This window comes from Talpa occidentalis, unplaced genomic scaffold, assembly GCF_014898055.3.
Source record: "Talpa occidentalis isolate TD23 unplaced genomic scaffold, MPIMG_talOcc4v2.1 talOcc4.4, whole genome shotgun sequence".
In the NCBI taxonomy this organism is placed as follows: Eukaryota; Metazoa; Chordata; class Mammalia; order Eulipotyphla; family Talpidae; genus Talpa; species Talpa occidentalis.
In genome coordinates, this window is record NW_023604295.1 from 99,364,393 (window position 1) to 99,380,401 (window position 16,009).

Genomic DNA, 16,009 nt, shown 5'->3' on the forward strand with positions numbered 1-16,009 from the left:
TGCTCCTGTGGAAGGTGTGGGCCTAGCGCGCTCCTGAAGGGTTGCTGCCCTAATCAGATGGTTTCCCTCAGCTCTTGGTGTTTGCTCACAGTGTTTTCCTTAGATAGTTCAGTTTCACTCTAGGCTCAAGGGCATTATTTTTTCATTAGTTAGGGAAGAGGCCCCAAGAGGCACTTGTTCTGCTGAGCTGTGCAGGTCCAGCCGTTTTGAGAGCAGTGCCACCTGAGTGGACACTTTCCGCTGACCACTGCCACCCTCTGGGGGAAAAGCAGACATATCCAACAGGGCTGGGAAGTCCCGCCCACCAGCCCTTCCTTTAGGTCCTAGTCACCACTTTGGCTTATCTCACTTGAAATGGCCCTCTGGAAGCTCTGTCTTAAATCAGACTTTAACATTTTTCCATTTACTTACACATTTCCATGTTGATCTTACAGAAATGGTTAGAGCAGGTATTATCTCCCACCCATATATTGTGGTGGGAGGGGTTGGTGAGTCAATTGAGATACAAATAGGCTAAGGAACTTAGCCAAGTGCTTTTAAAATACCAAGGTAGGGCTTGGCCCTCACTTCTAGTCCAGTGCTCTTTTTCTGTTTCCAGGTGGAGAGGGCAGGTAGGTAGAGTTGTCCCCATTTTTGAGAACAGAAAGCCAAGTCCTAGGCTTGCACTTGGTCCACAGGTATAGGAGCTGGATTGAGGAAGCAAGGCATACTGTTGACTTCCATTGTTCAATCTTTCACTCATGCCACAAGAACCACACACAAATGCATGCCTGGCACAGAAGGTTCCACAAAGGCCAGAGGAGGAACTAGAGCAGGCTGGCCTAAAAGCCCTGACTGGGTCACTGAGTGACTTCAGACTCCTGAAGCTGTCACTAATGGGCAAGATGATGCCTGATTTGGGGCAAACTGCTCAGCCTCTGAAGGTCATAGTTTCTTACTGTAATATGTGCTGAGGAAACTAGAACACTTCAGAAAATCTGGTCCTGTCAGGTCTCCCACACTGTCTTTTATGTGTTGCAGAAATATTTTCCCTATAATTGCTCAAAATAACAGTAATTACATAATCACAAAATGGAGAGACATGGTGGGAAATCAGCCTTTGGATTTTTGTCTACATGATATGATTTTATTAGCAAATTGGTTGAACTGCTCCTTCCTGTGGGTCATGTGTCTGGCCCCTGAATTCAGATACATTTAAATCAAAACCTTCCCAAATCCAAATTTCAAGGCCCTGACACATACCCGCACCCCAAAAATCTGACCCATAGTGATCTCCAGGGAACAAACTCGTGCATCTGGACATTTCAACGTTATCTTGGTTGCACCCAGCCACTGCTCTCCCGGTTCTACTCTCAGCAAACACAGAAAGCAAATAGGGAAGGTCCCCCTTCTGATTTGAATGGCGGCAACACTCCTCTCAGTCAAGCACCTTGCTTTAGGTTCTGTGATCAGTGTTTGTAGAGAATGAAGCATGAGCCAGAAAATGCAAAAGAAGAGTGTAAGCAAGAGTTGTGTGACTGAAAGTAAAATTTGTTGGTGGTTCTGTATCCTCCCAACTGGGCTATTAGGTCAAATCTAAAAGATGGAAAACTGAAGCTGCTAACTGCTGGTAGACAGGGCTTAATTAACTAATTAGATTGGGAAATGTTGGAATTAATTTAGCAATGATTCTGCCTCTGTGTTTCTATGTTTCTATGGACACAGTCAATTTCATTCTTATTTCAACCAAGAGGAGGGCTTTTTATTCATCAAGAGGTCTGGCAGAGTTTGGTTTCCAGTTGCTCATTTGTGATATCTGATAATACTTTCCTTTCCCTAAACACATTGAGTATAATGCTACCAAAACAATAGATTAAAGTTGCAGAATATAAATATAGGTTATTAGAAGTTATCTGTTCTCACTCATGGCAATTTTTCTTTCTACCAACCGATGCAAATGTTTTTATGTACAGGTTCAAGATGGAAAGAAGTTATTCAGTTACAAATGAATTGTTTTCTTTTTTTGTTTGAAATGGTGACAGTGACTTGTTTTGAAAGAAAGAAATTTTGATTTTTTTCCCCCTCGAATTTTATTACTTTGTCTATCATTTACAGATCTATATAACTCTGGGGAAAAATTTTCACATGTCCACATGTGCACATGCTTCACTCACCCTCCACCAAGCCTCCTGTGCCAGTGTCCTATCTCCTCCCTTCCCTGAGCCATTCCTGCTTTCCCCTGCCCCTCCAGTCCCTCTGGTAAGCAGTATATTTTTCACAGAGTATAAGAATTATTATTACTGTGCTTTGTAAGTTTTTTTTTTTGGTTATTCATATTCCACAAATAAGTGAGACCATTCGGTATCTGTCTTTCACCAGGAAAAGTTGAGCTTAAAGGATAAACATAAGGAAACTTATATAAGGTTATAGCACAATGTTATGTCAGTGAAAAAGGAAATGAATCAACTTCTACCTAGACAGGATAGTGAATAGTAGAAGAAATCACAAGTCTATACACTTTGTGATGTGAAATTAGTATTGACAAGTTTTAAAACATCTGGAAGATGAGTTTTTTTTTTTTTTTTTTTTTTTTTTTTACTTCCTGGTGAGTTTTCTCTGCTCTGAAATGAGTGGACCACTGCTGTACTGTTATTGACAAAGAATGAATTGTGGGTCACAGAGGAAAATATTCCCAGGGCAGAAGTTTTGCTAAAACATATTAAATGAATGTCTACAAGGTAATGCTTAACAGTAATAGGGTTGATATAATTTTGTTTAATCACTTTTAAAAGGAACAAAATACTTTGCTGACTTCTTAGGGAAAATAATCCCTATACTCAGGTTTAAATACAGTCTGGCAATGTCATTTTGGGTTATAAATTTCCTGGAGCTTATGTTATTTTACTGACATTGGAGAAAGCTTTTCCCCCACCTTTTCTTTGTCACTTGTTGGGAATATTAATATAATGAATCTATGGTAATTAGGCAAAATAGGTGGCCAAATAGTAACTTAAAGTATTATATCTAGCAATTAGGAAGGAGTAAAACTGTTATGCTAGTAAGACAAATAATTGATATACCTAATAATTTTTCTTTAAAAATATTGCCATATTATATATCTCCCTAATTTCTGATCCTACATTTTGGTACTCATAAAAGACAATTAGGATAGAAAGAAAATTTTAACAAGTAACTCATTATTTTAAATCCTAGATAAAATATTTGACATACTTCCTTTTTAATCATTTTATTTTTTTGTATTAGAGATTACACAATTTGGTGTTTTGCTCTTTTCACTCAATTGCAAACACATGATATTAAAGGTCATGGTAAACATCATTTAATATGTTTAATATCAACTATTTAATGTGAAACAGGCAAACATTTTAACATGAGCTAATATTAGCATTCTATTTCATAGAAGTGCTGTTATTCATCTAAACAGCGTTTATTCTTTTTTAAAAACTTATTTATTTATAAATATTTTACATCATTGTTCTTCTTTTTTCTTATCTTTTCTTTCTTTCTTTCTTTCTTTTTTTTTTTACAATGCTTGCTTTCTCCTCAGTTGTAGTCCCCATAGTATTTCCACCACAATTCACCAGTGCACCATCACCATAGGCCCTTGTGTTCTTCCCACCCTTATTTTGATCGCTCTCCTCCTCCTCCCCTGCAGAATGTCTCTGATTTACAGTTGTCCGTTTATTTTTGTTTTGTTTTGTTGTGTTTTTTTAATTAAACATCACCTATTCTTAAGCTAGATTATGCCCCTTTCCTGATTCTTTTTGAAAAACAATGTTATCATGGACATTTTTACATGTAACTCCCTGTCAGCATTTCTGATTATCTTTTAAGGATAGGTTCCTTAATATGTCTAAAGATGTGATGCTTTAAATAATTTTTTAATGTACATTGAGATTTTTTTTCTACGAATTTTATACTCAGCAGCAGTATTTGAATGTCTTGTCTCTTACCTACACTCTTACCTACATTGTGAATTTGGTAAATTATACATGATCACGTGTTCTAATTTACAATGCTTTGATTTTTTTAATGAGTTGGAAACTTTTTTTAAATAAACATTTATGAAGCATTTATTTTTTCTTTGCTTGAATTGTTAATTTATATTTTTTGTCATTTATTTAATGGAATCTTCATACTTTTCCTATAAATTTATATGAATTATTTATTTGTTATGAGTCTATATATTACTATGATTATGGAAAAGATCTTTTCTCATTGATTATTTGAAATTTTTTCATAGTTTTAGAAAAAATACAATGTATTCCATTTATGTGCTCCCAGTACCTGGTACATAATACGGGCTTAAAAAATATTTGTGTTTTTTTTAGCTCTTCTGCCCATTTTTTGACTGCATTATTTACTTTGTTTTTCTTGTGTCTCATCAGCTCTTTGTAGATTTTTGTGATCAGCCCTTTATCATTAGTGTTGTGTGCAAAAATTTTCTCCCACTCAGTGGGGTGTCTCTTTGTTTTGGTTACTGTCTCTTTTGCTGTACAGAAGCTCTTTAATTTGATGTAGTCCCAGCTGTTTATCTTTGCCTTCACTACCACTGTTTTGGGTGATGTGTCTTTAAAGATGTTACTGAGGTGTATGTCATGTAGTGTTCACCTATATTTCCTTCTATATATTTTATGCTTTCAGATCTTATGTCTAGTTCTTTAATCCATTTTGAGTTGGTTTTTGTGCATGGTGTGAGGTAGTAGTCAAGCTTCAATCTTTTGCATGTAGAGACCCAGTTTTCCCAGCACCCTTTATTGAAAAAACTTTCTCCAAAGAGGAAATGCAAATGGCCAACAGGCATATAAAAAAATGTTCAACATCACTTGTAATCAGGGAAATGCAAACCAAAACTATAATGAGATATCATCTTACACCAGTGAGAATGGCACATATTAAAAAAACTAGCTACAACAAATGTTGATGAGGATGTGGAGAAAAAGGAACTCTCCTGCACTGCTGGTGGGAGTGCAAACTGGTCCAACCACTATGGAAATCTGCGTGGAGATTCCTCAACCTGCTAAAGATGGAGTTTCCATATGATCCAGCAATTTCAATCCTAGGTATTTACCCAAAGGATACAGAAACATTAATTCAAAAGGGCACCTGCACCTCTATGTTTATAGCAGCACTATTTATAATAGGTAAGTTATGGAAAAAACCCAAATGCCCAAAAATAGATGACTGGATCAAGAAGATGTGGTACATATACACCATGGAATATTACTCAGCAATCAAAAAAGATAAACTCATGCAATTTGCAGCAACATGGATGGAGCTGAAAGGGATCATGCTCAGAAAAATAGCCAGAAGGAAAAAGAAAAAATACCAGATGGTCTCACTCATAGCAGAAATTTATAAAACTTAAATAAGGGACCAGGAAAAAGATTAATTATAATAAAGTAAAAATCAAAATCAACAAGCAACTATAAACCAGTGATACACTATGGGGGGAAGGGAGGAGGGATGAGGGTCAAAACAAGGTGGGGTAGGAATTGTATGGGGACTATAACCAAGATGAAAATGCATACATTGTGCAAAAATGAAAATCATGTAAAAATATATAAAATTAAAAAAATAATAAATAAAATAAATAAATTTATAGATTAAAAAATATTTGTTGAAAGATGGAATCAAATGAGTTTACTCTTCCTTTGTGTTTTCCCCTGTCATTTCTATGCTTGGGAATTTATTTTCCATTTAGGATATAGAAATTATTTTAGAAAATTTAAAATATTTCATGTACTTTTTTACATTTAATTAACCTGAAATCTACTTTGGTGTATATATATATATATATATATATATTGGTTGATACTATAATTCTTTTTTCCCTTAAAAAAACTAATGTATAATTTCTGCAGTACTTATTAACTAACTTTACATTTTCTATTGCTTTATAAAAACTCCTCTGTGTATGTTAAATTCACATATATGTGTTTCTAATTTTTAATTTTGTTTCATTGACCTATGTGTCCATCTTTGGACCAAAGAGCACTTTTAATTATTGCAGCTTTAGAATTTGGTTGAATATCTGGCAGATTTAGCCCACTACTTTTAACACTGTCAAGGAAAACTCTTACTGATATTTTGATTAGAATTCTTGTAATGGAAAAGAACTTAGATTCTGGAGGAAATCTGCCTGGGTTTGAATCCTCCCCCTGACACTATTACAGTGTCATTAGTCACATTTATTAGCCTCTCTGGACTTCCAATTCCTCATCTATAAAGTGGTGATAATGACACCACTTACTCAATAGGATTGTGAAAATTAAAGTATGTACAGGTAATTTTTATATATGTATATAATTATACAAATTATACATTGGTATGTGTTAATTTCTTAAACCAATGACTGGTGCATAGTAAGGGCTCAATAAATTTTATTATTAATAGTAAATTAATAATTATCATTATGCATTAATTAGGGACAAAATTCACATCTTTACAATATTCCTATCGAGGAGCCTATAATATATTTGTGTATAAATCCTTTTACATTTTTCTTCATAAAGCTTCTTTTTTCAAGCATAACTAAATTATATTAATTTTGTTAACTCACTGTACTCTCTCATAAGCCTGTGTTTTTTCCAGATGATGTTCTCTCTTTCTGAAAAGTCCTTTACCTCTTTATCATCTTGGGTAACTCACATATGTTATTAGTAATCAGCTCAGCTATCATTTCTTTACCTCTTGTTCCATACATGGTTCTCACTAAACTCCACCACAGTGATTCTGAACTGGGGCTCACTGTGCCCCGAAGGGATACATAGTAACACCTACATTTTTTGTTGTCACAACTGAGGAGGAGAGTGTTGCTGGTGGGTGAAGGCCAGGGGTGCTGCTAACTACCCTATAATACATGGGACAGCATTCCATTAAGAATTATATGGTCCAGAATGCCAATAGCGCCAAAGCTGAGACCCATGGACTGGAATGGTCTCTTTACTAGTATGTCTCTCTTTCTATTAAGAGCCTTTTGATGTACATAGTCCCCAAGTACAGATAACCTGGAACCTAGTACTTGCTCAGCAAATGTTTGTTGAATGAATAAATGTTCCTTTTAATGCCACAATTCCTGTGTTATTTTTTATTTTCTATTACCTCACTGTGTGTGAAATCATCAGAGGTCTTTGCTTTTCCATTCTGTCTCTGCCAAAAGGGGACCTTGTCTACACCCAGTCAACCCAGAACAGGTTGGCTGCCAATTATTGGCCTAGTGAAATAATTTGGTCTAGGAAGATGATCACTAATCATATGCCTAGGGTTTCTCTGGAATTATTCCCTCTAAACCTGAGTCTGCATTTGCATTTTCAGGAGTGTGTAGCTTCTCAATAGAAATTCAAAAAATTTGTGCTTTTATTTCAACAACAATGAAAAATAAATGAAAGCAAGTATGCTCCAGATCCTCTGCTGGCCATTTTTATATTATGTTGACGGTTATAATCTTTTTTACACAGGGGACAGTCACATAATGTCTTCAGTTGCTGCAGGAACAAAGGGTTCACTCTAATTCAAACAGAAATAGCATGGGGAGGTTGTCCCCACCCTGCAGCACTGGCGTCCCAAACTGCTCCTGTACCCCATGTCAGTGCCAGAAGAGTACCACCATAACACTGTGCAGCTCTGGCTTTGACACATACCTGATTAATGCAGTAAGTGTACAGCAAAGAATTTTCTCTCTCCAGTAGAAATAATTGGGTTGATAGCTTTAGAGATGCATTAAAATAGTACCACAGTACACCTTACCTCAGATGAACAAGACCACTGCAAAGGGTTAGCTGTCAAGTCACAGGTATCACAGACACTATCGAGTGATTCCCTGCTGGGGTTGTGGCTAAGTGGGAGACTCCAGTACCTCAAACTTATTAATGTCATTTTTAAAGATGAACCTGTAGAGAATTTGCACTAATAATATTGAAGTCAAAACACTGACACAAGTGAAACACAAAATTGGATTTGAGGTTGTCTTTATCCACTTAAACTCCAAATTCAAATTAACTATCAGTAACACCAAATTAATTTTTAAATTTAGGTTTATTAGTTTTTTTGGTGCTAATTATATTATATTTGCAAGGGTGGCTTTTGTAATCGTGTAAGATTATATGGATAAGGAATTTAAATCTATTATTATACTTGCTTCTGTTAAAGTTACATTAAAATAAGTATAATTTAAATCAACATTGAGGGTCTGAAAGAATTTTTTAAAGAAGGGATTTCTACAAAACTCTTTTTGAAAAATATTTCTCTAAACTGTCTAGTCACATTTTACACACACACACACACACACACACACACACACACACACACACACACAGAGTTTCTAAGAGATTTAGCCAACAATTTCAGTCTGGCCTATTTTTAACTTCAGGAACTTGGGCAAGTTACTTGACCCTGCTGAGTCTCCATCTGTCAGATAACTATGGGGAGAGTGTGTCAATAGCTGTTGTTAGTGCAGACACCCCAAGGAGAAGTGTGTAAGGCTTAGACACCAGGTTTAGGCAAGAAGAGAGGCTAGAAAGGCCTCTATGTCGAGTCAGGGAGATTTCTGCATTGTGTCTGAGAGGCTCGGCACTCCCAGTTAGGGCTACAAGTTGGCCTTGAGTGCAGGCAGGACAGGGTCTGAACCCTGCCTTCATCTGTATGTGTCCTTGGGCAAGTCACTCAAACTCATTCTCCTTGTGTCCCAAAGGTGAACAACACCAAACTCACGAGATTATAGAGATTATACAACATAGTACAAGGCAGCGGCTTTCTCAAGTGCTAGTGCAGGATTTAACACAGTTGTTTGCCCTTTTCAAGCAGTGTGAACCCCTCACGTGGCATGCGAGTGGTCTGTGCAGCATGAAGTTAGCCCCAGGGTGATTGTCTATGTCATGGCTTCTAGCTCTGCATGGACCCTGGGTCCCAGTCTCTGGACAGATTCTGGGTATTTTGAAGGTAAAGGAGAACCCCAAGGTCAGGTGGTTAGACCCAGAGCTAAGGAGGGAGGGAGAACAGAATGAAGTAGGAGAGGTTCACCTTTCCCCCGTCCCAAGTGTAGGGATATCCTGTTGAACCGGCAGCTGGTCACCCACCACTCTGACTCATGTTCTCCTCTTTATACTGAGCTCTTTTCTCTTACTCTGCGTCTACTGCCTTTGACTGTCCTCCTGCATTCTCTTGTAGGATTACTGGTCTTGAAGTACTATAATCTTTAAAACACACACACACACACACACAAATACCAAAAAACCTTTCAGAGCTTCTAACTACCTTAGCATGTCATTCAATGTTTTTCATGATCAGTGCCACATAAACCCTCCTGTCCAGCCAAATCCATTCCTTCATTTCATGCAAGTAAGACTCAGAAGATAGCAGCCTAATGGTTTTGTTCACACTGTTTTCCCTTCTGTGATGCTTCCCTTTCCATATCCCTAGGGACCTTTCCAGGCTATATGTGGTTTTCCCCATGGGTAGAGCCTCTCCTGGGTTCATCTGCACCTCTTCTTCTGCAGCACTTGTCCTTTGTCCTCCTCACTCGGCACCTTGGTGTGACAATCCTCATATCCCTGATCATATTTTTTTGGGGGGGATGCTGGGCCTACAATATCTTGACCTATAGCAAGTCCTCCATCAGTGTGTGGAATGCATGAAAGAATGAATGCCTTTGTGGTGGAGTCTCAACCCTGCAGTCAAATGGCAAGTCCCTGGAGTGGAAAGTCCTGTATGTTCCACTTCTGATGCCCCTTTCAATGCCCACCTTAGATCAATGCCTCTTTCAAGACATTGCTATGTATTTATGAAAGGAACAAATAAGTAACAAATAAAATGACAAGTTTATTCATCATCTTATTCTGTTACCTGAGGGAAAGACATTTTTTACATATTCTAACCTTGAGACTTGAATCTTTCTTCAAGTTGAAATGACCAATCCACTAAATAAAGAAACAACAACCCTTGGGCAACTAAGAAGGGTCTGGGAGGCAGCCATCACAGCCCACACTCAGTGCTGTGCGTGGCAGACTCACTTCCCATAACAGAGCCCTCTGCACACAGAACCCCTGAATCGGTTCCATGTGGCCAGCATGAAGCCTGGAGGCCACAGAAAGGGCCCATCTGCACTCCCCAGAGACATGGCACTCACTTATTTCCTCTCCTCTGCTCCCTTGCTGTTGCTGCTGGCTGCTTGGGCTTCCCTGGAGTCAGCCTGGACAGGAGCTCTCAGGAGATTCACAGCTCCCAACTCAGGAAGGGGGATCTTAGGGCTAAAGGGAAGAATTGGCTACAACTTGGGCCTTCTGAATCCTCTTCCTGTGGGTGACTGAGACTCAATGTCATTGCGTACACAGGAGTTATTTAAAAAAAGTATGCCCTTTGGGGACTTAAGCACCTATCAGGGACACCATGAACCCCAAACAGGAGTCCTGCCATCTCCAGAACTCTCTGCTCCCTAAGTTTGCTGCCCTTCTGCTCTGACTCTGGTGGTGGGATTGTCCTCCCCACCCCAGGGTCCCTCTGTAGTGCCCCAGATAGCAGATAGCGGTGCAGTCTCCCGGGCCAGGTGTCCTCAGGTGCTCGGCCCTTACCTGGCAGCCCCAGCAGAGTGAAGTAACCTCGGCACTCGGTGAAGCCTGAGCTCTCCCGCACGCAGGAGCGCCAGAGCCCTTGGTAGTTGAAGACAGCGGTCACTGGGTTGTTGTACAAATCCTGGGTGCTCCACTGGTCCATGCAGGTGGCGGCAATGATGCCCGCTATCCCAATCAAGGACACCACGAACCCTAAGCCCTGGCAGGCGGTCACAGCCATGGTGTGCAGCGTCCACACAGCACCACACAATAGCGGGTGAGAGTGTTGAGTGTAGGGCTGGAGTTTTCTCAGAGAGGCTGGTGCACACGTCACTAATGGGGCATGGGATGGAGGAGGGGACTCAGCAGTGCCAGCTGGCCCCCACCCCTGCTCTTTATCTCCCTCGGGGAGATAATTTCCACGACGTGGTACCAGGAACCATTTGTTTTCCACCATATGTACACTCTACTCACTATTTGCCTTTTTGAGGGAGTTTCTCTCCCGATTAGTCAGGCTCCCCTCTGTAGAGGGTAAAGCAGGTGCTGAGGGTACTGCTTGAAAGGCCTTGCAGGTTGGTCAGGTCAGGCAGAGCTGCCAGTGGTTAATCCACAAGCTAGTATAGATAAGGGGGTTTCATATACTTGATCCTCCCGAGGTGCCGCCTTAGTTAAAAGACTCAGGGAAGGCTGGTTATGAGGCAGGATGAAGAATAGCCGATTTTTGTTAAGCACAGTAGTTCTGTTCTAAAAGTTGCCAGGAACACTGAATTAGCAAATACTGAATCATTGCCCTCAGGGGAATGCAGGACTGGTGCCTGGTAGCCTCTGCTTACATTCTCATCAGCTGATCAATACTTAACCTTGTTTTATGTGTGTTTCTACTTAAAGACATCTTATTTAATATATAAAGTTGATTCATTAACATTGAACTCATGGCCAACTACTCTATAACTCATGCCTGAAAGAAGCTTATCTAACACCTTTTCTCCATGAGGCAGATCATAGCTTTCTTGCACAGACATCACATCAGTACTACCCTTGGGGGCCATTTCAAATAGAGAAATGTAGGGTAAAGAAAATGTCGGGCTTTTCTGCCCTCCCGCCATCAGGATAGATGATGGATCTTTGTGGTCCTGAATGCATGCCTGATGGCAGGCACCTGGAGTAGGGTGTGGGCATAGCTAGATGGGATTCACCTGGGCTAAGACTGGGCTTTTAAGGGCGGCGTCACGGGGGCACCAGCAGAAGCCGAAAGAGAAGCTGAGAGAGAAGCAAGAGAAGCAGAAGCTGAGGAGAAGCTGAGAGAGAAGCAAAGAAGCAGAAGCAGAGAACGCCAGAGAGCCCCGAGAGAGAGCGGATTTGCTGGGGGCTGGGAGGCCTGCCAGCCTCCCAGCCCCCCAGCACCCCTGCCTGCCATGTACCTGGTAATCCCAATAAAAGACCTGTAAAAACCACTGAGGACTCTGACTCCTCCTTTACCTGGTCTGCTGGATCCTAGAAAACCTGCACTGTGTCCATTCCTGACCTTTACAAGAAATCACTAGCAAAAAGCACAAAAAAATGGGAAGAATGTGGCACTAAGTATGTTGTGAGAAGGACACTTGTTCACAATCCTGTGAGCAGAAATGAAAAGGCAGAGAGTAGCTGTAAGGGCAGGAATGGGCACAATGCCGGTTTTCCAGGATCCAGCAGACCGGGTAAAGGAGGAGTCAGAGTCCTCAGTGGTTTTTGCAGGTCTTTTATTGGGATTACTAGGTACATGGCAGGCAAGGGTGCTGGGGGGCTGGCAGGCCTCCCAGCCCCCAGCAAGTCTTCACTCTATCTGAGCTCTCCAGCCTTCTCTGCTTCTCTCTCGGCTTCTGTTCGTTCTTGGCTTCTTGGCTTCTCTTTCAGCTTCTGCTGGTGTCCCCGTGACACCGCCCTTAAAAAAAAAATCACAGTCTTAGCCCAGGTGAATCCCATCTACCTAGGCCCACACCCTACTCCAGGTGCCTGCCATCAGGCATGCATTCAGGACCTCAAGGATCCATCATCTATCCTGATGGCGGGAGGGCAGAAAAGCCTGACATTTTCTTTACAGTAGCCTTATTCCATCTAAGCTGGGAAAGTGTTACCTCCCTCAACTCAAGTTATTTACCCTCTGCATCTGCACATTCCAATAACAAAAAGAGAAAACTTCTAGAGTATTGATTTTGGAAAAAAATAAATTTTAGAGTTGGAGAATTTGCAAATACAGAATCTGCAAGTAATCAACTGCAGTTATTTGATGCAGCTGAGAGTTAATGTGCTCAAGCTGTTTGCAGCTTCTGTGGCACTGACTGCCTTCAGCAGGTGCCATGGAGGAGGGGAGGCAACAGAGGCAGCAGGGAAGCTTTGGACTCTGGATGGAGACACCTGGGGTTCAGTCCTCACTCCACTGCTGCCTGGTGATGAGACAACAGCAACCTCACCTTTCTGAGTCTCATTCTCTTCTTCCATAAAATTAGATAATGGCAGTGTTTGTCTTCCTGGATTGTTTTGTAGATTAAATGTGATAGTGCATATGAAGTGCTTAGCATTGCATAGAACATTGCACAGAAAATTATAGCAAATATTGCTAGGCAGCCTGATAGTAATATAATTAAAAACTTTAGTTACTGACAAATCACTTTCACGTTGTTCTGTCATACTGATCAGAAACTAAGCCCTAATCTTCTCACACAAAGCATCTCCAGTTACAGAAAGACTTTTTAAATTTTTGATCCAACTATGATTCCTACTTATTTTGAACCTGAATTCAAGTCTCAATTCTTTTTGCTTATATACAGATTTATATCACACATCACTGGCTAACACCTCTGTGCCTATATTTCCCCCCTTAAAAAGTAGAGGGTTTGGAATATCTAAAAAATCTGATAATTTAAAAAAGTGGAACTCGGTTCATTGTGATATTTTCAGGAAGACTTATATGCCATAGATAAAAGATGTGTGTGTGTATATGTGTGTGTGTGTGTGTGTGTGTGTGTGTATTCTTTGTAGTAGTGTAAAGAGGAAAGAAAGTTGTGCTACTTTGGTTTATAGGATGGAGGGAAGAGTTTGTCCATTTTTCCTTTGTTCCATGAATTAGCCACTCAGATCATTTATTACAATCCCACAGAGCTTCAGGGAACATAATTTGAAAATCACTGGATAAGGGTCATTCAATAATCTATTCAACAATTTATACAGTGAAGGGATGAACTAGAAAATTCAGCTCACTGGCCCTAAGAGAAAATGACTTGTTAGACTTAATCTGACCTGGTCTCTGTGTGAAAAAAAGAAGACAAAGTTCTCTGAGATTAAGTGACCACCAACCTGTTTCAAATGTTGTTGAGGTTTGAATTTACACACCCCACTTCATGCTCCTGGAACTCCCTCACTAAGAAAAAAGCACTAGAAGGTGATTCCAGGCTGATAACATAACTTGCAAAGGCAACTGCAAAACCCTCAGTGCAGGTACATTTAAATCCCTGTACAACTTAAGCTCGAAACACAAAATTCAAAATCTATTATAAACAATGATCCGCATTCTGGTAAACCAACTCTCAAAAAAAAAATTTATTGCTGACTTGTAGCATTTGCGAATTTCCATGGCATAAGTTCTCCCATTATGGCTGACATTGAATTACCAATGTCAAATCACTGAGTGCAAAGTTGGGAAGAAATGCACAAAAGCAGCTCTCATGAGCTTACTGTAGGGCACCACTTGGTTATGAATAAGATCACAAGACTTAACAGTTACCAGGGATTTCACAGGAAAATCAGGTAATAATGGTGAAAGCTATAAGAAGAAACTAAAATCATTTGTAAATAAAGGTCACCATAAAATAATATAGGAAGATTTGGCAACCTTCCCTCCTAGAATTTCTAGAAATGAAATATATAGTCAATAAAACAAAAAACCTCAGTGAATAATGTAACAGGTACAATTTGGGCCTTTATGATCTCTGCCTCTTGGGTTACTCCAAGGTTATATTACATTATATGGTAAAAGGAATTTTACAGATGTATTAAAGTTACTAATTAACTGACTTTAAAATTAGGAGATTATCCTAGATTATCCAGAGAAGTCCTATGTAATCCTATGAGCCCTGAGAAACAAAAGAGGAAGGTAAGAACAGGGAGTGAGGGTAATACAGCAGAAAGGTAAGTCCTAGATCAGAAGGATGAGGACTGATGTGTCATTGTTGACTGGAAGATAAAAAGAGTCACAAGTCAAGGAAACAGGGATCACAGCCCTTCAACTGCAAAGAACTGAATTCTCCCAACCAATAGGGAGTTTAGAAAAGGTCTCCAAGTCCCATATGAGAACCACTGCCATGACTGGACCCTTGATTTCAACCTGGTGAGACCCTAACACACCATCTGACTACAGAAGCCGTGGGATAATAGATGAGTGCTTGAAGCTGCTTAATTTCTGAGAATTTGTTACGGCATCAATTAAAAAACTAATAACAGGTAATTAATAGATCAAACACAGCTGCATTAGCATTCACAAACAAAAAGATAGAACTGAGAAAATTATGGAAAATGTAACCTGAACTAAAGAGATGAAAAATATGAAACAGCAGTTAAAGACCTGAAGGCTAAAATGAGAAGTTCCATGTAAATCTAAAGAGTACCAGAAGAAGAGAATAAAGAGAATAAGAGAAAGACAATTTGATAAGACAAATGGCTTAATTATTTTCTAGAACTGATGAGACTATTAATCCCACATTAAGCATGTGTGATCATTCTACAAAAGGTAAATAAAGATAAACCGATATCTGGATTAATACAGTATTACAAATTTCTAAAAATAAAGAGAAAAACCATTTTATAAACCTGAAAGAAAGAATTGGAGCCATTATACCAATTACAATAGTAGAAACCAGAAGATGACAGAACTGTATCTTCAAAGATTGAGAATAAAAATAACTATCATCCTCAAGACAATGAGAAAACAAGAGGCCTTGAGACCTCCCTTGACACCTCACTAGCACCTGACCGAAAGTGTGAGGTCCCAAAGGGGAAGATGTCAGAAGTGAAGAGAAACCCTACTGCATGGAAGAAAATATTTGCACACTATATATCTGACAAGAGGCTGATATCAAAGTTGTACACAGAGTGCATATAACTCAAAAAGAAGAAAACAAAGAACCCAATTAAAAAATAGGCAAAAGACTCAATAGGCACTTCTCCAAAGATGACATATTGATGGCAATAGGCATATGAAAAAACATTTCTCATCATCACTTATCATCAGGGAGTGCAAATCAAAACCACAATGAGATCCCACCTCACACCTGTGAAAGTGGCCATATCAAAAAGACCAGAAATAAGACTCAACAAAAACAAAGAAAATAATCCAGTCAAAAATGTGCAGAAGGGTTAAAAAGGAACTTCTCCAAAGAGGAAATGCAATGGCCAAAAGGCATATGAAAAAATGTTCAGTATCATTTGTA